Source organism: Nilaparvata lugens, chromosome 5 (assembly GCF_014356525.2).
Source record: "Nilaparvata lugens isolate BPH chromosome 5, ASM1435652v1, whole genome shotgun sequence".
In the NCBI taxonomy this organism is placed as follows: Eukaryota; Metazoa; Arthropoda; class Insecta; order Hemiptera; family Delphacidae; genus Nilaparvata; species Nilaparvata lugens.
Window position 1 is genome coordinate 56,781,896 of NC_052508.1, and position 26,703 is coordinate 56,808,598.

General features: G+C 33.5%; 1 protein-coding gene across 1 annotated transcript in view; it reads left to right on the forward strand.

Annotated features, from left to right (window-relative positions):
• LOC111064644 (cadherin-related tumor suppressor) overlaps nucleotides 1-26,703 on the forward strand; it is a 278,331-nt gene that overhangs the window by 6,185 nt on the left and 245,443 nt on the right. The gene's annotated exons all lie outside the window — the stretch shown is intronic.

Sequence of the window (26,703 nt, forward strand, 5' to 3'; positions counted from 1 at the left end):
TTTTTTTAAAAATTCGTAGCTCTGGAACCAAAAATGGTAGAATCTTTCGCGACCACTCAATTTATTGGAAATGTTATTATCTTTAATTTTGTAGGGAATGATTTTTCTCCAAAACTCGAAGTTTTCGAGATTAAATGAAAAAATTTAAAAAGTCCGAAATTTTAGGGGGTTTTGGGGGTGGAGCTGCCCTCTTGCGTGTCAGCGAATTTCAGATTCGAATTCAGCGCCCCAAAATACATATAGAACCGTCGAGAAAAATTCTTGCAGAGCTGTTTCCTGAAAAACGACCATTTGACTGGACTATTTAGAGGATACTATTTTTAATAGTATTTTCTGAATTAAACCTCATTTTTAATACCCTTTCATCATTAATAACCTTCTCTCAACCCATTTTTTCCTATCTATTTTCCTTATTTTTCTCTTCTCTCTCTATCTCATCTCCTCCTCTTCATCCTCTCCGTTCCCTTCTACTCTTTCTTCCATTCCTTTCTCCTTCTTGCTTTATCTACTTCTCCAACAACCCAAGCTGCTAGAGTGGTAGAACCCCACCGAAAATCCGAGTTCCTTTATATCCATAATCTTCCATATTCTACATCCTTACCCATCAACAAGCCAAAAATTAGTTTCATCATTTGTATGAATTTCCACTAATATTTTTCATTATGTATTGTATTTAAATTTAGAAGTGTTATTTTTGTTTTGTTTTATTTTATAAGTGTTTGCCATAGGTCTTGTCAGACCTGGCTATGTAAGATTAATTGAATGAATATCAAATATCTCCATCTCTTCATAATATGGTTCATGACAAATTTCAATTTGCAATTCTTTTCTTTCGAAATTTGTCATGAACCATATTAGGATCAAGAGAGAAGAGGTGAAAATGCGAAAATAAGGAGAAAGAGGCATGGAAGATTGAAGAAGGCAGAAGGTTGATTGATGCACAAAAGGTCAGGAAGAACAAAATAAAGTTTGAATACGACTTATTGTCGTATTGACCAATTTAATACAAAGTAGAAAACTATGTCCTGCAGCCAAAATAAAAAAATCCATTCTGATAGCTTTCCTAACCAATCAAATCAATATTTTGGATCATATTTTTATATAAGAGTTATGTTCTATCAAAATCACACGATAAATGTACTTAATTCCAGGATTTACTAGTGGGGAGGCCACATCAAGGATCAAAATTTCAAACACTCATAACTCATAACCGTTCTTCTCGTACTATAGCTCATTCTTCTCAGCTCGTCAAAGCCGTTCAAAATCGTGTATCTGAACCTCATTACTGAAATTCGATCAAAAAATTAAAATTACGTGAGTGACTGATAGATGTTGGAGAGAATAATGTATTTGAGAATTAATTGAATATGATCATAACCCTTCAATGACGATGATTCATTTATTTTCTCATGATGTTTTGAAATTAGAGATTTCATAATGAGCGAATAATATCTCTTTTTCAAAAATCTGTAGCTCCAAAACCAGAAATCGTACAAACCTGCAATTTTTATCAATATACCACTCAAAACCCTGCAAATTCAGTCTTCAATTTTGTAGAGGATGCTTTTCCTGGAAAAACCAGAAGTTTTCGAAATAAAATGAAAAAAGTCTTAAAATTTGGGGGTTTTTAGGGGTGAATCCGCCCTCTGGCGTGTCAGCATGTTTCAGATCCGAATTCAGCGCCCCAAAATTAATATAAATCCGACGAGAAAAATTCATCCGGGGTTGTTTCCTGAAAAATTCCAACTTGACTGAACTATAATCATATTGTGTTCTCATAGAAAAACTTCGAAAGTTATTCGTTGAACAAGGAGCAACGTTTTTATTCAGTACCCAATCATTGGATCACAGTAGACGAAATTAACATTTGTTGTATCAAGAAAGAAATTTACTAATGAAAATTATACAAGTAGAGAATCGTTGTATCATGGTGCCGTGTTTTTTCATAAAATATGTTTACTCTTCAACATCGAATCTTATAAACGTTTATGGATAATCAGAACATATAGTGCATAACAGGAGAATAGCTTTATTTGGGCTCTACTCCTGTTTTTCTGAAAGTATAGCCAACCTTTTTTCTGACGTACCATATCAGATTTTTTCCTGAGGGTGATGCCAACATGAGCTCCAGGCTAGTGCGTGGGTGACAAGACGAATGTTGATGAGTGGTCCTGCAGCTTTAGGTGGGTTCCATAATATCGGGAAGCGATTGTACTCACAAATAATATTTAGAGGAATCTGCTCTATTAGTGGTCACCCTTCCAACGGGAGTAGCAGGAGCTTGACTCTTAACTAATTCAAGGTCAATCTCAATTTTCTAAAACTAAAAATAATACAGTTAATTAGAGTATTGAAATGTTCATTATATACTTCAGGAACAATAAATCCAAAACCTTTGAAAAATAAAACCAGACAGAGGTCTAATCTGGTTTAAACTGATCTTTTCCCTATTAATAAATCCCAGCTAACTCTGAGAGACTTTCTCAGTAGATCGCGTCTTTCCAATTTTTCCGTATTCTACTTCAATTTACTCCCTTACTTCCTTAATCTTCCACTTGTTCCCATAGCTTCTTCTTCCTTCTTATCGGAGATCCGCTACACACAGTCGAAGTCTTCAGGTGTTTGTAGGGTGAGTAATGAATCTCTATCCCGGTAGTTGTCGACCAATTGTTTTACAGCTAGTTGTGTCGATGGTTTAAGATAGGTACAGTATGAATCAGACAAGTGCGGTTCCCCTTTATACCTCTTGAGGAGGATCACTCACATTTATCCATCGATCAAATGTCATTCATCTCCTTGCAATATACACTTATCACAAGATTTGCTGAGATATCCAAAAACTTATTTATTCACTGATGACAATAACATGCCAATACTTGGATGAGAAACAATAGGTTTAAGTTCAACCCAAAACTTTTCTCTCCTGAACTTTGATGAGTCACTGGTGTAACTTACATTTCAAAGCTGGGGTCCCACTTCTTGATGTAGATTCAACTGAGATCATTTAAGGCTGTTAGGTACACTTATTTTATTCAAATTGGATAATTTTTTCAATATAATTTATAAGATTATTATAAGAGTGAGAAAAAGTGGCAACTGAAAATTTTAAGTGGTCTAATAAGCGAGTTATGAGTTGTTGAAGTGCTAAACTCCGTCTTCTTTCCAGATCTTAAACGGTTGCGAATTTTTCCTATTCATTCATTTATTTAATCATTAGGAATTATTACACAACTTACAGAAAAGTACCACAGGCTTATAAGCCCAAAACGGTTCCAATTCTAGTTTATACAAAAGTCAAAATGTAGATTTTTTAAATACATTTAGTATATCATTGGCTTTGTTCTAATATGCGTTTTTTCGCGATTCATGTCAAAATAAACAAGTTTGCGAATTTACAAAAAATGTTACTTTTTCATTATGTACGATATGGGGAATAAAATGTTTTAGTTTGGAAAAATACATTTTTTTGAATTTTTAAGAGAAGTTCTGTTAATATAGTCGAACCCGTTTAAGATCTGGAAAGAAAACGGATTTAGCACTTCAACGACCCATCCATAACTCGCTTATTAGACCACTTGAAAATTTCAGTCGCCACTTTTTCCCACTCTTTATAATGATCTTAACAATTATATTGAAGGATATTATCCAATTTAAATTAAAAAAGTTTACCGAACAGCCTTTTAATACTCCTGCCTATTTTTTACGGAGATACTGTCTGTAGGTCATAATATTAAAATTATCGAAATAAAAACACACATATATGTAGTCAAATTCTACAGTTTTATTTGGTACAGGATCATGGTTTCGTGACCACACAGGTCATATATTCAAGCTGACTCTGCAACATTAACAGTGACTCAGTCCAATTTTTAAAATTCTTGATTTGGAGGTTTTCCTGTAGCCTCCAGTGTGTTCTTTAACTGATTTTGATGTGGGTTTTTCGAGGGAACAAGCCGTATTGGTTGTGATTTTTTTGTCATTTGCAGCTTCAGTATAATAAAGATCAGGCTACTAACATAACAATTTAGAATCAAACTACCCTTTTTACATTTATCATATCAACTCTGGTTGTCAAACTTCTGAAATCTATTCAATGATAATGATGATGGAGATCAACAATCATAAAAATTTAGTTGAACAAAAACAATTTTTCATTTTTGGAAGACTGAAATCTGTTCAATGATGATGATGATGATGATGATGATGATGATGATGATGGAGATCAACAATCCATAAATATTGAGTTGAACAAAAACAATTTTAATTTTATTGTTGCTGAAAAATATGGAGTCTTTCTTCCGAGATTGAATTGGAATGAAAATTGTCAATTCCTCAATCAAGCCTGAAAACTTGACTCTAAAAGTGATGAGAAATTTCCACAAAGATTTTATTCCTAGTGGAGATTTGATTGGAGAAGACATGCAGAGTAGAAGAGAGAATAGAGTGATATAGTGGTGAAGAGAAACTCATCAATTTGTTGGCTGAGTTCAATATATATCTTGAATCTTGAATATTCAAGATTATAGGAGATCATAGGGTCATATGATTCTAGGGGACTCAAACATAGGATCATAGGATACTCATAGGGGACTATAACTCTAAAGACCGATTTCACAATGTGAAAAGTCATACGATCGATAGGGGGGATTCCATCATAGGATCACAGGAGACTCATAGGGGAATCTATAACTCTTAACACCGGTTTCACATTGTAAGTTTGAAATCAAATCTTGATAACTAATGGATTAAATCGAGGTATCTACATTCATCAAAATTTTGAGTTAAAATCATTGCCTTTTCCAATTTAGTTCAAACTTACAAATTTCGTTTAAATGATTTAAGTTGTATTTAAGTTCTGTGTTTATTTTTTTAATGTGCAAATGAATATTCTATTCTTCTTTGTGAAAATGGTTCTTATAGTTAATAGTCAGACGATTATGGAGATAATGGTCCTTATACCTGTCTAGTTTACCTCGATGTAGCTTGTATTATAGGAGAATCCTTGTGATCTGCGATTTCAACATTACTATCGATTGTTTTCCGTTGATGACTCTTCACAAAAAACTTCTCTATTGAATGGTTACGAAGTACAGTGTACCAAGTATTAAGTTAATATCGGAATGTCTATTGTATAATCGGTCTGTGGAATCGCATACTATCAGTGCTATTGGTTGTGGCTAGAGACGTGAGCCAATGCCTTGAAGAGTCGGTATACTATTCATTTTGCACGATACTCCGTGATTCAACTACTTTTCCAGTTCAATCCACATCGAAAGACAAAACAAATAATGTGAACAAATTGCATGCATTATATTCAGAACTGTGGTTGCCAACCCCAACATGCTTTGTCGTGAATTCATTGGATTGTTGCAGTTCATTGTTTTTAGCTCGCTTATCTCAATCGAGAATCAATTTTCTCTTCACGCACGTATATGACTGTCAGGAAACGCCATATACTACACATTGTATGCTGAGAATTCATATTGAGAAGATATTATTGTATCTTTTTCTAGGAGTGTTTTTCTGTTTTCATGATAGATTAAAGATTAAATTTCCCTTATTAGAAAATGTGTATAGTTTATACCATTCATCAGGAATCTTGAAATTAGATTTGGATCAGGCGTGGTTTGACATTAGACTAGGCCGCAATTGCGGTTAAATTGCTTATACTACATTCCCAACAATCATGTTTTTTCAATAATTGATCATGAATATTGATTATCTGGAGTATAAGTACGTAAATTGCAACTTCCAAATGAATATTGCTCTTATTTGAATAGTTTTCCACGTTCGTTCCCACGTTTCATCGGAAGATGATTCCCCCATTATTTTATGAAATGTTGAATATTTCTTTATTCACAATACATTACTGATCTAGTCCCAATTCAATTAAAACCCATCAATTAACAGCTTATAATCAACAGATTAATCTGTTTGACAGCAAGCTCATTCGAATACAAGAAATTCTAAATAAATTTCAAGTCACAGAACAAAATTCTATATTTTATAAGAGCATAAGAGGTTTCACTCTCCATAAAATCTGTACATAGGTGAATAGCTGATAATCTCCAGAAAGTTGGATTACGCTGTTTATTGCGTCATTTATATTGATTTTAAAATTTTTTTGTAATTATTCAAGAAAGCAATAAACGGGTTATTTATTTATTTATATTGAGAATCATAGATTTTTCAATATTTCCAATACATTTTATCTGGGCGGCAGAGAGAGCGGATGCCGATTCAATCACCTGAATTCAATAGTTTAAAATGTTGAATGTTGAAGTATTAGATGAAGCATTGAAAACCACTCGGAAATCGCTGATATGATAAGAACTAGAATTCATTGAGTCAAAGCTCCATGTGGGAGTTGCAGCATAGAGAAAAGATAGTACTATCTTTTCATATATTTTCTCTATGGTTGCAGCTCAGAGATGTGGTTAGTGTTTTCAAGAACAGGTCAAATTTTCTTTCAAATCTGTGAGGAGGTCCACCACACTTACATCCAGAAAGTTTTTTGTCTAACATTCAATTGATGCACTTAACCACAGAGATTGGAAGGTTAGTGAGTGTTATGGGAAATTTTCAACTTGTCGAAATTGAGTGAAAATTGCAACGATGACCAATTCTTATACTAAAGTTAAGAGGTGAATATTAGGATTCTCTCAACTGCATTGATCCTTTATAGGTTTGCTAGTAAAATTCCATCGCTGGATAATTTGAGAGTGAGCTTTGGTTATCGTCAGTTGAGTTCTATAATACCATGAAATAATATCTAGGATTTTAAAGCACGTATCATTCATTTTTTCATTTATTCATTCATTTATAAAATAAGTACATTATCAAAATGATAGGGAGAGGAAAAATAAGGTAACCTTGCGCTATTCCTCCCCCAAATTTGGATAATACATAGTCCGAAATAGGTTAAGTCTTGTCGTTCTTCATCACTACTCTTTGAAGAGCTCTCTAATTTATATAATTATTTTTTAGAAATTTTCAAAGATATTATTCCTAAGACCGTTAGTTTTCCCTCTATACCCTCTTTCCCTCTATTGTCACATTCTGTGACAATAAAGATATTTATTTATTTATAAACTGGAACAATTTTATCCAATCAGTATTATCAAGGAATTATGATCATGCTGACCATAGCTCAGTTTACATAACAGAATATTCTATTTCCATAATAGAATAGCTCAGTTATTTAGGGATAGAATTGTACGTGAATTTTTATCAATGAGACACTATTCAGGTGAGAAAATGTTGATTTTCCTCTCACTGTTGAACTATCTTTTTTTTTAGCTGAGAGACGTTCTAAAACCACGAAGTTCTCAGCTCTAATTTGGAACTTCTGCAGTCCCTGTCATTCTCTTTAATTGAGGAGTAAAACTTTTCTTGAAAGAGTACCATTAATCCAAAAATTGTTTATTCAAAGTAACTCAGAGCCACTAAGTGAGGCCTAATTGAGGAATTTTTGCAACCTCATGTGAATCTCACTTGATGTGAATGTTAAATCAATATTCTAACGAACTTATTATATACCAATATTCTAATTAACATGTGGTGTTGTTCATTCTGCATTATATTGCTCGATATAGTTGTGAATATAATTCGCTTGAGAATGAAAGCTTGGAGATTGAGTTGAGATGAGCATCAATACAGGGCATACATGCAATTCTCAATCTCTGATGAAAGAAACATCCACCATGCTCAATTTGTTGGATTTGTAGTAGAATGTAGGTTGCAAATCAATAATCACATGTTAAACCACTTGTTCACTTGATATCGCAGTAGGTTGACTTCTGAAATTGTTCCCCAGATTTTTCTGTAATCACTTATCGAACTGACAACATTATTATAGTTTATTGTAATTGTATTCGAAAAATAACGTAATCTAATTCTAGCATGACATGAGAAACGGATGTGGACTTGCCATATTTCTTTGGATTTGACTGGCTTTGTTGGCAAGCTGAGCTGCATTTGAATTTGAATAAGACGTTGTTGTGTTGGAGCCGCAGCGTACGGCGCGCCACGAAAGTGCAGTAAATAAACGCGAACTAGAGTTAGTACAGGTAGGCCTCTACACACGAGAACTAGATCGGGCCTCCCAGCATGCCTCGAACAAAAGCAACGCAACGCACCTTAAAATATGCAAACCGTTCAATGAATAAATGATTTATTCAAAAGAAATCGAATCCTCGGCGAATAAATTATCGAAACAATTACCGAGACAAATTACACATGTCAACAGTCTTGGCTGTCGAACGAATACATTTATTTTTTGTAAAGTGCAAGCTGGATACTTGGCTGGTGAGGCGAACTTCAATGATGTCCCGAGGGATGGGTGACTTGGCCAAGCTAACATTAATCTCAGGCCAATTCTCATTCCCTGTTGTACATCAGTCTTGCCCCGTATTATTTGTCATTACAGTTTTACATTTAATATCAGTTGAAATGTCTAGTCAAAAGAGAGCTCTCATTTGTCGCGTACCTATCCCATTTACATGTGAATTTACTACAAGACTTACGGTAACCTATCTCGGACTATGTGTAACAAGAATATTCAAAGACTGAAAATTTTGTAAAGTGAAGAACTACAAGACTTAACCTATTTCGGATTATATGTAACGTCATCTAAATTTGAGAGAGGAATAGCACAAGGTTACCTTATTTTTTATCTCCCTATCATTTTTATGATGTACTTATTGTATGAATCGATAGAGAATAAAGAATATTGTTACTTTTCTTGTAATGTGTCAACACTTATTGATGTAGCACTCATTCACAAGTAGTGTGAACTTCATTCAGCCTGATTCTTCATTCTTTATTTATACAATAAGTGCATCATCGAAATGATATAGGGAGAGGAAAAATAACATTACCTTGTGCTATTCCTCTCCCAGATTTAGATGACGTTACATATAATCCGAAATAGGTTAAGTCTTGTAGTTCTTCACTTTACAAAATTTTCAGTCTTTGAATATTCTCACCAAAAAATTGGTGGGAGTGCTATAGGTTTAACAAATCATTTTTACATTCCACAAAAAAAATTAATCTTGCAGGTTTATTATGGGAAACAATCATAAAACAACAGTCTTGAATGATTCATGAGAATGATCTCAGCCTATGTAATGTAAAGCTCTTCCTGGGGGAGTCACTCTCACCTCCAAGGATAGGACAATACACGTAGGGTGATGTAATGCTGTATCTAAATGCCTCACGTTGGGCTGGCAAATCATGTGGTGCGTTTTTTAACGGCTTCACACATGTAGGGTGAATCTTGCACTGAGTCAGTGGTGTAGTGGCTATAAATTTTGCAATGGCGTGTGAGGACGCTGAGTGAACACCAGACTGATTGACTCACTACAAGACTCAATACAATTGTCGGAATCGTGGGAGGCCTAAACGCTCGCTCACCCTTGATTCTTCTAATGACAGATTGTATAATGATGAAATTTTTATAAGTAGTGTAGCGGACGCTAACACTGAATACGGATACCTTAAAATTATTACCTGTGAAGAATGAGCATACAAAATCATACAGGTCGAGCAAAAATCCCGATGTAGATAATTTACGGGACTGCGTCTCTAATAAGTTCTGAAGGATTAAAAATACGGTATTTGAACCCAATATCGTTCAGAATATACTTCGAGAACAGAGTCTTGTCGGGTTTTAAGCTCTATTGTAGGAATTTATATGATCTATGGCTGCCTCTGCTGTACAATTGATGAGTTCGCTCCTAAGTCGAGGTAGGTAACAGATAAAAGCTGATATATGAGCAGGTAAGGACAAAGAATAAATATCTTGATCTGACCCCACTCGCTACATCCACTTAGACCTGTTCCAATATCCAGCTCAATTCAATCATTCCAATGATCGTATTCGATTGGTTCTTGATGATATAGAACGTATCAGACACAATAATTGACAGGCTTAAGAAATAATCGAACTCAGAAAGCGAATTAACAAAACTGAAATATATTACAATAAAATATGCAATCATACAGTGCAGATTCAGAATTTGATTTACAGGTTGATAATAATTCAGCATTAATAGAATAGTTAAAAATTTTCTTGTGTCTGCATGATACCATGCGTGATTCAACAGAATTTTACAATTGATAAAATGAACAATTTTGAAAAAATAGTGAAAAAATGAATTATAGAAATATTTTTTTTAAATGTTCGGGGTCGTGGTTCAGGCAGCGGAGGATAGTTAATCAACTACAAATTCTTAGAAATTAAATATGAATAAATTTTAGGCTCTTAATAACTAAAAGCGCTTGTCGGCGTGGCCAATAATTTAACGAAGAAAAATTTATGTTTTTCTGCACTGAAGTATTTTCGAAGCGTAGATTGGGGCCCCTTATGACTTATAACTCACGTGAAATTCCTTGGTCGTCGTGGTTTTCTTCTTTAGATCAAAAATCGTTTGATCGGCGGCAATCCAGGCTTCGGTTTCAGCACGTGGGGAATTTTAATTTAAATATCTCCTTCGCCGAATTAATTAAGGGATAGTTTACTTTAAGCTTTTAAAAATTTATCGATTGATGAAAACAGAAATTTATAAATAACAAATAGATTGGCCTAAAATATCGGCTCACAAATAGAACATTTAAAAATCGAACAAGAAATTTTACAAATAGGTCTTTGGTAACTATAAAAAGAGATCTACACGGTAAGGATTTCAAAAGGGAAGTGCTCCTGTTTTCTCTAAGCTTTTAGGCTAGACCTTGCTTCTCGGAATCTCAATGTAATAATTTGCATAAAAATTTGCCATTGGTAGAACGCTTGTGACGTAAACATGACGTCAGTGGCAAGCAGTAGAATACAATTCCTTTAATTACAATAATAATTTAATTTATGTAATTCTTAAAACTGCTTAATCTTCTAGACATAGTTCCTCTCATACAATGTACATGTGCTAGTGTAACTGATAAGGCAGGGTTGTTGTCTGATAATAGATTAACATGTGTTGCTTTCAAACGATCACCGTCTTGGTGCTATTTCTATGCACTGTGATTGGTTTAGACCTACCAAAGAGATTTAATTACCATGTGGTTCAGTTGAATTAAATTATTAATAAATTAATATTCTTGTACAATTTTTATTAGGTTTGAGATTATTATAATTAATTTCTGCCATTTTATCAATAATAGAATTTCATGCTATGACCTATTTAGTTACAATAAGACCCGACGCATAATACAATTTCTTAAATAATAAATAATTTCAACAATAATACATACATTTATTTTTTTTATTTGAAATTCTTGATCCTTTATTGATAGTTTTATAATTTTTAGGAATGATATTTTACCTTGCATGAAAACCGGCATGATATTTGACAATGCTTTGAATCAGTCAGCTGCGTTCGAACTGTTTTAAAAACATCTGATCGATAGTAAACAAAGTGTAACCTCAAAATCAGTGAGCAATTCGTAAATAATTTGTGCTTTATTCGCAAAATAATTATAATTTTATTGAATAATTTTCCTAGAAAAATATTCAGTACAGAACGGTACTCTTATCAAATATACAGTTATTGATAAGTAAGCTTTATCGCTCGGTCGCTAACTATTCCTTTAGCAAATTCTTTCATTTTAAAAGGTAATCACAATTTTTCTCTCTTTTCATGAGATCTATTTGAAAAATTCATCACACAAAAGCCCCCAGGATATTTTAAATAGGTAATTGGGAGACGAGTCGAAACAATGACTATTTGAAAAATCCGATATTGTGATGAATACACCATTTCATCTCCTTACTTCTACGAAAACTCAACACTTAACACTAAAAACAATATATCGTGCACTTTTGGCCACGAGAAAATAAATAATTGATTGTTCCTTCCATTGGATACAATCGAAATACAATAATTAATGAGGTCTCTTTGGATCCTTCATTAAAACAACTCCACAACTTCCATTCACGGGTGGCTTATGAGCAGACCCATAACTATAACAAATATACAAAATTTCACATATTACTTCTTAAGATTCGAACAGTATTTGCAACAAATATAGACTTTCATCATTTTTTCATGGTTATTACAAGTTTCGACTCTTTGGTTTGGCTTTTACATAAATTGGGTGAGAGTGTGATTTTACTTCGGTGACTTGACAATCGTCTACCGTTTGACTCGAGCAATTTCTTATTTGCGCTTAGTACGTTGCGTACAAACAGGGTTACACTTGAAATGGCTTTCTTGATTTTTATCAATGTTGGTTACAAATATTAAGTCTTACATTTATCAATTTGAATTACAATTCATGATCTTTTGATGCAACAGTAATAAATTTCACATTTAAAGGTAAGAATTTCATTTTCTTTGGAGTTTTTTAGAGATACATTCATATATGACATAGAACATGCGCATTTCGTGCAAATTAACATAAATATATATTTTTGGTTGCGTTTTTTACTTATAATTCCCACATTGAATAATAGGTTACATTAATTGAATAACGATATTGCTTGGATTCTATTAACATTGACTCTAGGATTTCGTACACATTGGTTGGTGGGACGAAGAAAATTATCGAACAGGCGTTGGTTCTGAATAGATTTTTCTAGTGATTCTGTATTTCGAGGTTAGATTTACATATTTTTTCAAATAAACTTTGTTTATTTTCTTTCCTCCTATTCACTACTAATTTCATCTGATTTCTAATTTACAAATATTTTCTGTTGATGATATAATTCTTGTTTCTGTTTTTCAGTTGGGCGTATTGTACCAGGCGATTGTTTCCATGATGACTGTAACACGATGCGGATGGCTTGATTAGGTTGGTAATTTTTTAAAGTTGTTTTCAGTTTTATTTTCTTGATTTAAAGTTGATAATAATTTCTTCATTTGAAGTAGATTGTTGATATTTCCTTATTAGCTGGGATGCGGCGATGTCTAGGTTATGTTGATTAGGCTGCAGTAGAGGGATGCTAGTCTGCAAAGATATGATTCGGTGGGCAGGCTGTGATTATGACAAGTTTGATGATTTATGTATTCACAACGTAGCTTCCAAATTAATTCAAAAATTATTTCTTCCTCAAGCCCCCATCTAAATTTGATTTCGGTATTTGTTTCAAGTTTCCATTCTAATTTGCAACTATCCGTTTTATCAAACTTGGTTTAAAACGAATGTGCCGGCGAAGTAGGTAGATCTCTTCAGCTAATATTGACCTTCCTTGTTGACCGGTGACATGTAGTTCGATCTTTTTAAACCTGACATGCCGGTGGTGCCTGTTGATTTTTCTAAATGATATTTTTCTTTTCTGCATGGCGGTGTACAGTCTGTTTGATTTCAACCGGACATGACTGCGGTGATTGTAGGTCCTTCTTGAGACTATTTTCCTTTTTTCTTGCATGCTGGTAGGAAACTTGATGTAGGATTTCAGCCTAACATGACGGCGGTGTAAATGGATCCTTTCAGATATTATTCTTCTTTCTTGAATTACTTTGCTGCTTGTGTATGGTTTTGATTTATAGGTTTTCAGTTTTGGTTGTGATTTTGGTTTATTTTGGGTTTCCGTTTTACTTCTATTGTTTTGTGGGTTATCTTCATCCATGCTGGGTTTATATGTTGCAGGCGCTGTCCTCGGTGGATGGACGGTGATGTGGGCGGTCGGCGGTCCGGGCTGCTCTTCAACGTGGTGGGCAACGTCCTTGGACTCCTGGTGTCCGGCGCGCGGTGGTACGGGCTGTCCCTCTACCTGATGGATGTCGTCCTCGGCCTGGCGGGTGATGTCGGCTGGTCCCTCTCGGCGTTCTGCGGGGTGCGGCGCGACTTCAGTCCTGACATTCTCGGTAGGTTGGTCTCCCATACATGTGTCGTGTTCGCTTAACTGTTTTATATCCTCTCCTTCGATTATGTCCGCTTTCGCATGCATGGGCTCAATCTCTGGTCCAATATTGATTTTAGTTGTCTGACGTTCCTCCTCGATTTGCCGTGTTACCGTCCTGCTTTCCTCTGTTGCTTCTTTCAACCTTTGTTCCGGTTTATCAAAATCCTGTTCATATACTTTCTTTAACTCTTCATTTGTTTGTTTGGTATCTTCAATTATTTGGTCGTAGTTCTTATCTATATTGTTTAGTGTTTCATTCATTTGATCGTAGTTCTTATTTATATTGTTCAATGCTTCCAGTGTTACTGAAGAACTTTGTTTTATTGCTTCCAGGATGATGCTCCAATCCAGCATGGGAAGGGTGGGTATGTAGCCTTCGGTCGGCGGCGAACAATCGGGTGAGATGTCCTCGGTGTCTGACAGACTTGGGTTGACCTGGTCGTTTCCTGCCATGGTTTGCGAGGAGATAATGCGACGAACGTGTGCGGTGAATAAAAAACGTGAAAGTGTTGATGTGATATACAAAATAATTAATAAGAAATCCAACAGAAATTGTTATAGCTTCGTAGTGAGTGAAATACGGAAAAAGTGGTTTAGCAATGTGTTCAGTGATAAAATGAGTCAAGTTAGCAATATCGTTAACATAAAAATGATAAACATAAAGGATACAATATGGATAATGCGATGACAAAGGTACGCCTCTTACAATTTATTATTATTATTATTATTATAAATATTTTATTCTTATAATTTCTTGCCGCAATTCTATATATAGGGCTAGTATTCTTTGCAAAATTTTATATAAAAGCAGCAGTGTTCTGCTTGAATTATTCCGCAATATATCCGTGATTTAATTTTACTTCCCTCTTTATGTTTTAAAAACTTTTAAAAATGTAAATAACTTCAATCCTCTTTTCTGTAAATATTTATAAATTGTTTCAATATAGACCTAATATTCTTCAAATAATATGACCTTTCTTATGGTATTTCTTAAACCTATGACTTATGGTATGACCAATTTTCGAATAACACGATAATAAAATTCTGAGTTCGATTTTTTCTCTAAAAATTCATCAATCGATAAATTTCTTTTCTGTTCAAAAATTGGGTATGGTACGACTTGTTATTTTATATAACAGTGAACAGTTAATATTAAATTTGAAGAAATTCACAACCATGAATTTTTCAAAAAAAAATTTTCCCGTTGTCAGCGCTATAGTATACTGAGCAACTAAATAATCCTCGCAGTCGATTATCCACCTCTTCAATGCCTATCACTGTTGGGCGCCAAATCATGTGGAGCTCTTCCTGGGGGAGTCACTCTCACCTCCAAGGATAGGACAATACACGTAGGGTGATGTAATGCTGTATCTAAATGCCTCACGTTGGGCTGGCAAATCATGTGGTGCGTTTTTTAACGGCTTCACACATGTAGGGTGAATCTTGCACTGAGTCAGTGGTGTAGTGGCTATAAATTTTGCAATGGCGTGTGAGGACGCTGAGTGAACACCAGACTGATTGACTCACTACAAGACTCAATACAATTGTCGGAATCGTGGGAGGCCTAAACGCTCGCTCACCCTTGATTCTTCTAATGACAGATTGTATAATGATGAAATTTTTATAAGTAGTGTAGCGGACGCTAACACTGAATACGGATACCTTAAAATTATTACCTGTGAAGAATGAGCATACAAAATCATACAGGTCGAGCAAAAATCCCGATGTAGATAATTTACGGGACTGCGTCTCTAATAAGTTCTGAAGGATTAAAAATACGGTATTTGAACCCAATATCGTTCAGAATATACTTCGAGAACAGAGTCTTGTCGGGTTTTAAGCTCTATTGTAGGAATTTATATGATCTATGGCTGCCTCTGCTGTACAATTGATGAGTTCGCTCCTAAGTCGAGGTAGGTAACAGATAAAAGCTGATATATGAGCAGGTAAGGACAAAGAATAAATATCTTGATCTGACCCCACTCGCTACATCCACTTAGACCTGTTCCAATATCCAGCTCAATTCAATCATTCCAATGATCGTATTCGATGGTTCTTGATGATATAGAACGTATCAGACACAATAATTGACAGGCTTAAGAAATAATCGAACTCAGAAAGCGAATTAACAAAACTGAAATATATTACAATAAAATATGCAATCATACAGTGCAGATTCAGAATTTGATTTACAGGTTGATAATAATTCAGCATTAATAGAATAGTTAAAAATTTTCTTGTGTCTGCATGATACCATGCGTGATTCAACAGAATTTTACAATTGATAAAATTGAACAATTTTGAAAAAATAGTGAAAAAATGAATTATAGAAATATTTTTTTTAAATGTTCGGGGTCGTGGTTCAGGCAGCGGAGGATAGTTAATCAACTACAAATTCTTAGAAATTAAATATGAATAAATTTTAGGCTCTTAATAACTAAAAGCGCTTGTCGGCGTGGCCAATAATTTAACGAAGAAAAATTTATGTTTTTCTGCACTGAAGTATTTTTCGAAGCGTAGATTGGGGCCCCTTATGACTTATAACTCACGTGAAATTCCTTGGTCGTCGTGGTTTTCTTCTTTAGATCAAAAAATCGTTTGATCGGCGGCAATCCAGGCTTCGGTTTCAGCACGTGGGGAATTTTAATTTAAATATCTCCTTCGCCGAATTAATTAAGGGATAGTTTACTTTAAGCTTTTAAAAATTTATCGATTGATGAAAACAGAAATTTATAAATAACAAATAGATTGGCCTAAAATATCGGCTCACAAATAGAACATTTAAAAAATCGAACAAGAAATTTTACAAATAGGTCTTTGGTAACTATAAAAAGAGATCTACACGGTAAGGATTTCAAAAGGGAAGTGCTCCTGTTTTCTCTAAGCTTTTAGGCTAGACCTTGCTTCTCGGAATCTCAATGTAATAATTTGCATAAAAATTTGCCATTGGTAGAACGCTTGTGACGTAAACATGACGTCAGTGGCAAGCAGTAGAATACAATTCCTTAATTACAATAATAATTTAATTTATGTAATTCTTAAAACTGCTTAATCTTCTAGACATAGTTCCTCTCATACAATGTACATGTGCTAGTGTAACTGATAAGGCAGGGTTGTTGTCTGATAATAGATTAACATGTGTTGCTTTCAAACGATCACCGTCTTGGTGCTATTTCTATGCACTGTGATTGGTTTAGACCTACCAAAGAGATTTAATTACCATGTGGTTCAGTTGAATTAAATTATTAATAAATTAATATTCTTGTACAATTTTTATTAGGTTTGAGATTATTATAATTAATTTCTGCCATTTTATCAATAATAGAATTTCATGCTATGACCTATTTAGTTACAATAAGACCTGACGCATAATACAATTTCTTAAATAATAAATAATTTCAACAATAATACATACATTTATTTTTTTATTTGAAATTCTTGATCCTTTATTGATAGTTTTATAATTTTTAGGAATGATATTTTACCTTGCATGAAAACCGGCATGATATTTGACAATGCTTTGAATCAGTCAGCTGCGTTCGAACTGTTTTAAAAACATCTGATCGATAGTAAACAAAGTGTAACCTCAAAATCAGTGAGCAATTCGTAAATAATTTGTGCTTTATTCGCAAAATAATTATAATTTTATTGAATAATTTTCCTAGAAAAATATTCAGTACAGAACGGTACTCTTATCAAATATACAGTTATTGATAAGTAAGCTTTATCGCTCGGTCGCTAACTATTCCTTTAGCAAAATTCTTTCATTTTAAAAGGTAATCACAATTTTTCTCTCTTTTCATGAGATCTATTTGAAAAATTCATCACAGTAATTAAATTGGCCGATTGTTGAATTTGTAGATGTTAAAGCATCTATGTGACGAACTTTCTTGGCAATTGAACAAGTTGTTAATTGTTAATTGATGAAGTTGACTGATGGAGGCGTATCTAGATTTCATAGCTACTGTCCACACGTATACCACACATTTTCTACAACAAAACTTCTAAATTACATTGAATTATTATTATGGAATGTATACTCAATTGATTGTAATGAAGACTTGCAGATGTTGTCTGATAAGTTCATCCCTCGTTTTTCGGCGCGCGGTGGCCGGGGGAAATTAAAGGAAGCACACTACGTATGCCTGGCTGCTGTATTCCTAATTATAAAATACGGCATTCTGAGCTGTTTGACCAAAATTTGAAATGCGACTCAAAATATCTGAAAACAATATCCATGTCTAAATGGCTAAATGGATGGCTAAATATTATTGCTTTCCGTAGTAGCGTCTTGGAAGGGGTAAATCGGTTCAGGCATCACCTTCTGAATTTACACCCAACAGTGACAGTGAACAGTGAAAATGAATTTCCATGAGTTCTAATTGGACTATTCGCACTCAGCCAAGCCGAGTGAGTATGCCTAATACCTTTAGAACTTATGGGAATTATATTTTCACTGTCGTGTGCGAATCCAGTTTTTTACAGGAACGTTTTGAATAGAGAACCTCTCTTTTGATATGAATTAGGTCCCTTCTCCAATAGTCCCTAGAATAATCACTGGCAACAATAGTAACAGAAGGTAAATAATAAATATTATTTCCCATCAACAATGTACAGTACCTTCAACCGTTCAATCATAGAGAAAGCTCTCCAATGCTATCTTTTCTCTATGCATAAACTAAATAGCTATTCCCCATTCTTGTTGGAATTCTGACAGAACTGCAATGAACTGTACTATCTTGAGTTTCAGTTTCAATCAATTGTTCATTATATAAACTTGTGTTTTGAGGAATCCAAATTTATCAATTTGAAGGCCTACTTGAATTATAGTTACAATAAATATTTAAAGCTGTTTCTTTTCTGGCTCAAAATTTTGCAAAATTTCCAATTTGTAGAGATTTGAGTAGAATATTTTTCTTTTTAATCAGTTTTCAAATATCAAAATTCAAAATTTTTAGTTTAGTCATTAGTTTTGAAGTGGAAATTGGAATTTTTGAAGTGAAAGTGAAATCTTAACCTTATTCTTTTTTTGAAACTTTCATTTGTAAAAAATTGGGAGAAGACAGTTTTAGGCTATGCCTGTTGTCTTCTCCCAATCATATTATATTTATTATAATTATGATTTGTAATTGTCAATGGAATAAATAAATAAATAACCCTCCAGCTCAGGCTTCTTGTATTATACTTTGTATCCTGTGAATAATCTCTTTACTCAGGGGTGCCCATCGCCCCTCTCAAGCTCAAGGGAAAAATATCATCGGTGATCATTTTAAACACTGCTGACCTTTTTTGGACTCCCCCCCCAAGATTCGATTTTGACCCCCCCCCTCCCAAGAATTCCAGTCTGCGTCCAACCGCCCTCTCTGTAGGCACACCTGACTTTACTGAATTCTAGCATCTACATTCAGCAGTTTACACTCCACTCCTGGTGATAAATATATTTTTCCTCCACCTACTGGCTAAAGTACTTACTTTATTCCCTGAAACATAATACTCAAGTGTCACTTTTTCGCTCTCGGTAGTAAAAAACAGAAAAACTCCCTAGGGAGTAAAAGTGACTCCATTTAAATAACATGGGAAGCATCTCTATTTTAAAAACTTACATTATAATAGGTTAGAAGGTCTAAGCTCAGATGAGAAAGCATAAAGAGGTTCTGTCATTGAGTCAACTGAATTCAATACCACAACCAGAAATTTGATCAACTCATGAAATATATGTTTGTATGATATTATATTCTTAATATTAGTAGACGATAAAAATTTATACAATTTTTAAAATATCTTATTCTATTCAAAATACTAGCCAACAAATATTTTTGATCTGCAATTCAAATCTGAACCGCGTGATCTGGAGTCAGCCATTTTTGGTAGACACCCAGCTGATATAATTGTGACAACTTTTGCTAGATAGCGTAATCCGCAGTGCCAATCAGACGGCCGGTTTTTAGGTTTTAGATTTTAGGTTATGTTGTTAGGAAACATTGTCACCAATACGTAAGTTATTAGAATGATTTTATTTGCAGTTTCTATAAAAAAATGTAGATGGAGGAAAAATGTTGTGTACATCACGAGTGAAAAATACTTTTCCTCCCTCAGGAAAATTGTTGCCCTCGGCTTCGCCTCGGGCTTCAAACTTTTCCCTCAGGGAGAAAAAGTCGTACTTTTCACTCTAGATATACAAATAACTATCAAGCTGTAACAGTTACCTCAGGCTCAACATAGCTGGCACTGTTTCAATATTCACTATTGGGAAGCCACCTCTATATTGTTTTGGCTTACTCATGACTGATTGTGCAATCTGGTAGAATTGCGATGCAATTCACGCATGGCTGTGTCTAATTATGCATGTTGTTAGGAAAGGGTCGCTTTCCGACCGAACAGCTGAAGGGTGAAAGCTCTCTGTACCGATTTGGTCAATCGACTCCTACTATCGGCCAAGTAGCTCAAACCTGAGGTGTACCGATTTCTTCCAGACAACTACTGTGTCTATGTCACATGGTGTTTGTTTATTTAGGAGATTAGCAAGATAAACGCACAGATTCAACTGCAAGCGTGCACGTTCTCTCATTCACAATCCTCGATCTTGTTCGATTCATTCTCAATTACACTTTCTCTTCATTACGTTTTTCAATAAATTAAGAGCTTTATCTGTACTATGGGTTTTATCTGTGACAGAATCAAATATAATACTGACATGTTATCTGAAATTTACTTTATTATACCTATTTTTATTGCCAAAACTTTCCAATAAAATCTCGATTGTGGATGATAAACGGCCTTTGAGTTTGCTTTACTTTGGGTATACAATATTTTTGGGTTGTTAGACTTTCTGATATAATCGTTCGAGTGTTCAATGGATTTATTGATTGTCATATTCGATTTTTAGATGTGATTTGATAATAATAAGATACGCCAGTTCTTCTCAATATGAAATTCGTATATTGTATATTATGAGTTATAGGCCCGGTTGCACAACAGCCGGTTAAATTTTAACCGTGATTAATTCCACGAGAACCAATCAGAGAAGGCGTTATTGAAAAGACGGCTTCTCTGATTGGTTCTCGTGGAATTAATCACGGTTAAAATTTAACCGGCTGTTGTGCAACCGGCACATAATGTGTTAATATACTGTAGATGATTTCTCTTGGACCTGAGACTGCGGTTCTTCCTTGATGAGGAACAATTATTGCACAAGTATGACATTCACTTGGATTGTATCCCATCAATACATAATACATAAAATACATAATACAATGAATATTTAGTGAAATAATAAACAAAGTCTTATCAGCGATTCTTCGGTTTTCGAATTTCTCTCCCCGTCATACACTCTTTAATTCTTCATACATCCTCTAGTCCTTCAAACATTATATTAAACTTTTATTTTCCCCATTTACTTTGATATACAATAGATTAAACATCTATCGGTTCTACATTTATACTGCACTTGAATTCTAGTATCAACTCTTTATCTTTCATAACATTTTATAAAAACTCACTCTCCGGAAAAGAAACTTGAATTAGTTATTTTATGGATTTGAATTGAATTTTTTATAAATGATATTGGAGTATTGAATAAATAAAAATTTCTTGTTGAGGAGGACAAATATTGTGATTTTATCAAATTTTGAATTATTTCATATGTTTTTAATTTTTCTGTCTTGTGGATGATGTGTGGTGTAAGGTGTCAGTTTGAGAGAGTACCAGTATGAGACTAGTGTGTATCCAGTATGCTTAATCAATTACCAAGATAGACTCTTCAACCACTTCATTTTAGAAAAATAGAACGGCTAACTACTAATAGCTAGATTTCAGATTTCACATTTTAGCGTTCATTGTGTGAAAGAAACTGCATTATCACTACTTGTAGACATTCTTTGGAAGAACGTTGTTTACTTTCTCATACTTTACATAATTCTTAACTTCATATTTTCATACATAATATATCTTCCTTATCCACTTTTAAAATCCACAATATTAATGATACGTTAGTGGTCCGTAGTTTATTTAATCGATTTAGATGTCTTCGCGATGTACAATGATGACATTTATTCGTACCCTGTATAGATCAGAAACAGAATTTGTTACTTAGTTCATGATTACCAAGAATCGCTGATAAAATTATTGATTGTGTCCAAAATGAACGAATGAGTTAAAATTCCTTAATCAATTTCTTGATTCCATTACACACTAGTTAATTGTATACTCTCTCAACAGTGGTTACTGGACTTGAAAGCGCTTGAGTCTGTTAGTAAAAAACCGTACAGTTGAAATACTGACTGCATGTCAGTAATACGAATAAAAATCACAAATAAATTAACTTTTGTACACTATTTTCAAACCTTATTGAAATGTAATGAAGATGCGGAGACGATCCAGTCTTAGCTTTGTTGTGAAAGTTTGGATGCTTCTCAATTACTTTATCTCGTAGACAGAGAGGGAAACATACCCAGTCAATAATCAATATTATTATATCAATAATCCAGTTATCAGTAATCAGTACCCATATACAATAAGAACATAACATGAGAGAAAGCAAAAACACGTTGGATGTGAGTCATATGTATTGTATACAGAAGATTCATGTTTGTTTCAAGTATTTGTGTTTTGTTTCAATGTGGAAATTAGTGAAGAATTGGAAAGTCGCACATAACCTTTATTTGGACAATTTATTTTATGAAATTTGGATAAAAAGAAGTTTTGGACTGTAGTCTGTTTCTTTGTCCTCAAGTTGATTGTAAATGATAGATAAATGAATAAATAAATATGTATTGTTGTATTACTATGATAAGAATTCGTGGTGAGATAAAAAGAAATAGATAATGAGATTGGAAGAAGGATGGAGTGAATATGTGGCCAGGAGAATTGAATGGACTTGAAAGGTTGTGGTGGAGAGTGGTACGGTGAATGTTCCTCGACTATTAGGAAAGATCACAATATCGCATCTCTAAAAATCGTTGTCTGACGTATAGTCAAACTGTGTTACCTAAAAGGTGATCAAACCTAGAAGGTTTGAGAGGTGAAATGTAGGTTGAGTGAAGAGGTTAGGTCTTTGCTTTTAAATAGCAATATATACTGATATTATTTGAAATGTGTTGATAATTATTTAATTGTAAAGCAGAAAGCTTGCATCTCATGTTTGTGCTATAGAGTTTGGCTATAAGTCACCGTATGATTTTCAGGGATGCGATATTTTTTGCCTACCGTGGACAGCAGGTGTATTTAGGATGCTTTGCGAGGGTCGCAGTTCTTCAAAATTAAATTACCTCTCGGCTGACTGGTTCAACCCTCATTTTATCATACGTTTATTGTATGTATATCCTTAATAGTGGGGAGTGGCATTTATCGAGACACCGCACTTCATTATTTTCAGGCCTAAACACAGCGACAACTCTGACCTCTTATAAAGACAGCTCTTGTGAAGAGCTAATTTTTCATCTGCTGCTCTCTTTTCTTATCCTTCCCCTTGTGCTACTCATTCTTTCTCTATCCTTCTCTTACTCCTTCTCTTCTTTGTATCTTCTCCTACTCTGAAGAACTCTAATCTCTGCCATCTCGTCAACTGGAACGAATAGTCTCACCATCGAGCACCTCTCAATGGACAGTGCAACTTATCTTCATGTGTTTTGTAGTACTGTCTCATTTACAGTCATTGCTAGAAGATATTTTTTAGTCGCCAACTTCTATAAATTTTCGTTTTCTTCCAATTCTGCAGCACGTGCGCTGTAAAGGTGCGTACAGATATACGCGCCGCGAACATGAGCAATTCACTTTTAATTAGCTGACTCTGTATTTTCACAGAAACGGTAAGATACAGATATAAAAAGCTTGGCATCAGTTGATTAAAAGTGAATTGCTCGTGTTTGCGGCGCGTAAATCTGTATACACCTTAATAATGAATCATCTTATTGAATGATCATATACTAATAATTAATAGAAAAATAATAATAATAATATCATTATAATTTATTGATATTATTATTATAATAGATAAATAATTACATTGTACCTTTTTCAAAACTATTCTATATAATCACTTACATAAAACACACGTAGTTTCGGTTTTCAAGCCATTTTCAAGTTTTTCTCCAAAATTAATTATTATTTTCCAATAAACAAGAATAATATGATTGCAAAATGATAATCCCATAATACGGTATCAGATAAAAACTCATAGTAAAAAATAGTCTGATAAGAATCATTATGAAATGTAATAATGTTTCATTGATTAACTCATTCAACTCAGATTATTCATTCATTCATTGTATAAAACACTATAATCATAATATAATCATGACTATAAATATAAAGAAAATAAAAAATGGTACTGAGATTTTTATTTTCTTTATATTTATATTACAAGTAGCCCTCTACAGGAAAGAGATATATAATCATGACATTGGAGGAAAAACTAGGCTGAGCCTGTACTATTTCTCTCCAAAAATGTTGATAAAATGTTAATTTTGTCCAAAAGTCAAGGTTATGTAATCACACACTGCTTCGTCACTTGATTTTAGACCCAGGAAATGACTTGAAAATTTTGAATTTTGAAGGCTGATGTTATACTATAAATGAATCACAATAAATTAAAAATTTGAGAAATATTACAAACTCATAATGAAACGGCTACAATATTTAAGACAAATGACGAAGGATCTGGGTGCTATGAGCTATTTACAATGGAAGAGAGTAGCAATGGACATATTCAGATGAAAGGCTGCCAACCAATCAAACGATTGAGCTGAAAGAAGAATGAAATGTATTATCTTTTTTCTTTAGGGCTACTTGGAACATGTCGTGACTAAATAATTGAAAAGGGTACTCAGATTTATATTTTTATTTATATGAAACATATTAGTACATGTTTATTTAATTTATGTGATGAGTGAACTAATACATGTGATAGATCTTCACTGAGAAATGAATCTTAATTATGAACTATGTTAGTTTTTATAAATAACCTTTTTTATAAATAACGATTCAGTTTCACATAAGTTGTAATAATTCTATCACAGAAATTAAATAATAACCCTTTGTAGTCTATTCATCCCATGTCTACTCTGGATACAATAATAAAGTTTAAAAATTTTTTATTTATTTTTATGCACCAGTTGATACATTTTTATAGAATGACCAAAATTTTTGACTGGAAAGTATTAAAATTAAATAATCCGAATAATACCAGCATATTGCCATTCAAAAACAAAAACCTAATCCCTAACCTCAACCTTTACCAACTTTCACTTTTTGTGTAGTTGAGAAGTTGATATTGTGGTAATTATTCATATTGAATGAAAAAGACTAAGAAATTGTCAAAAAACCACTGATTTATTGATAATCAGAAAGACCGGTTTCGGTTATTACACCATTGTCAATCTCTGATAAACTAAAACCCAACTTTTCTCGAGCCTCAACCATAATCCCAACATCTTGTAATAAATTATTAATATGACGTCCCCATGTGGATTTTCAGCCATTCTTGAAAATTCATTGAGAATGGGTTAGTTCACTACATTTTTGGGAATGAATAAATTGAAAGGAGTGAAATGATCCGTTCATTTTAAGGAGCAGTGTAGGCAATTTCATGGTCAAATAGGCCTGAAATGAAGTTGTATTAACGCAACCATGTAATTCAGAGCTAGTAATGTGTAACTCGGGTTGCATATACTTTTCCTGCAAATGTGGGACAGTATGTTGTCAGGCTTGAATGCACTCGAAAGTGAAATATCAGCACAATCATTTTATTACTGGAACATTCGATTTACAATGATTGTGTAGGAAGTCTATCATGATGGTTTATATTCAGACTATTTTTTTAATGTCTTCTATAAAAGCTATCATAAAAGAGAAATTCACCACTCTCATCTTGCTCTCATACATGAAGTGACTGTAAGCTATCATTTCCCATAATGACTTCCTCTACTAATGATATATTTTTTGTTAATTTCATATATATTATATACTGTATATATATTATTTATTTTTCATATTTCCTTTCACGCTAATTTCCATTAGCGGATTTTGAAGTTAGTTATTTGATTACTTGAATTAATTAGCAGACAACATTGCTTCAAAGAAAGTAATTGGTTTGGAATTTTATCATGTTGATGTGTTAATCAACACTGTAAATAGCCTATGTTCTATGTGTTATATGTAAAATACTATTATTTGTTAGGTATAAGTTCATTCTCCTTCTGACGATATTCATATTCAATTTAATAGTTTGAAACTCTACTGTGTTGAGTAAATAAATGGGTATTATTTTTGATCAAAAAGTTCAATTGGAGAATTTAACGCTACATGGTGGGCTTTATTGTCATGAAATATAATTATTTTAATATAATATTACTGTTTTTAAAGGGTTTTATTCGGAAGCAAACCAAATTCTTATTATAAATTAGAAGTAATGCGTATTTAAAGACTCAAAATAAACATTTCAATTATTTTTATAGCGCCATAATCAATCATGTTGTATAGTTTTAGGTGCTGAAACTTGAAAGCTACTGATTTCTTTAAATTATTTTTCTCAAGTAAAGGTCGATCAATATTATAAATGATTTCTTATGCATTTTTTCATTTTTCCCTTCATGTCTGATTTTTCAATCGTTTTTGTCTTTTTTAAATAACTACTTGCTAACTTTTTTTAAACTGTATCTCCTCATTGCTGTTGTATTTTTTTTTAAATACGTGAATCGGTACTTGTGGATTATGCATGACTAGAATACCATGGTTTGCTAAATAAGTGGTGATAATTGGAAACTTGTAAACTTGTGCCATTATAGTAGAGGAACAGTGAAAGGATAATGGATTATAAGGTACATCTCATGAGTAATAACTTGATTAGTTAATCGACTCCCTATTTC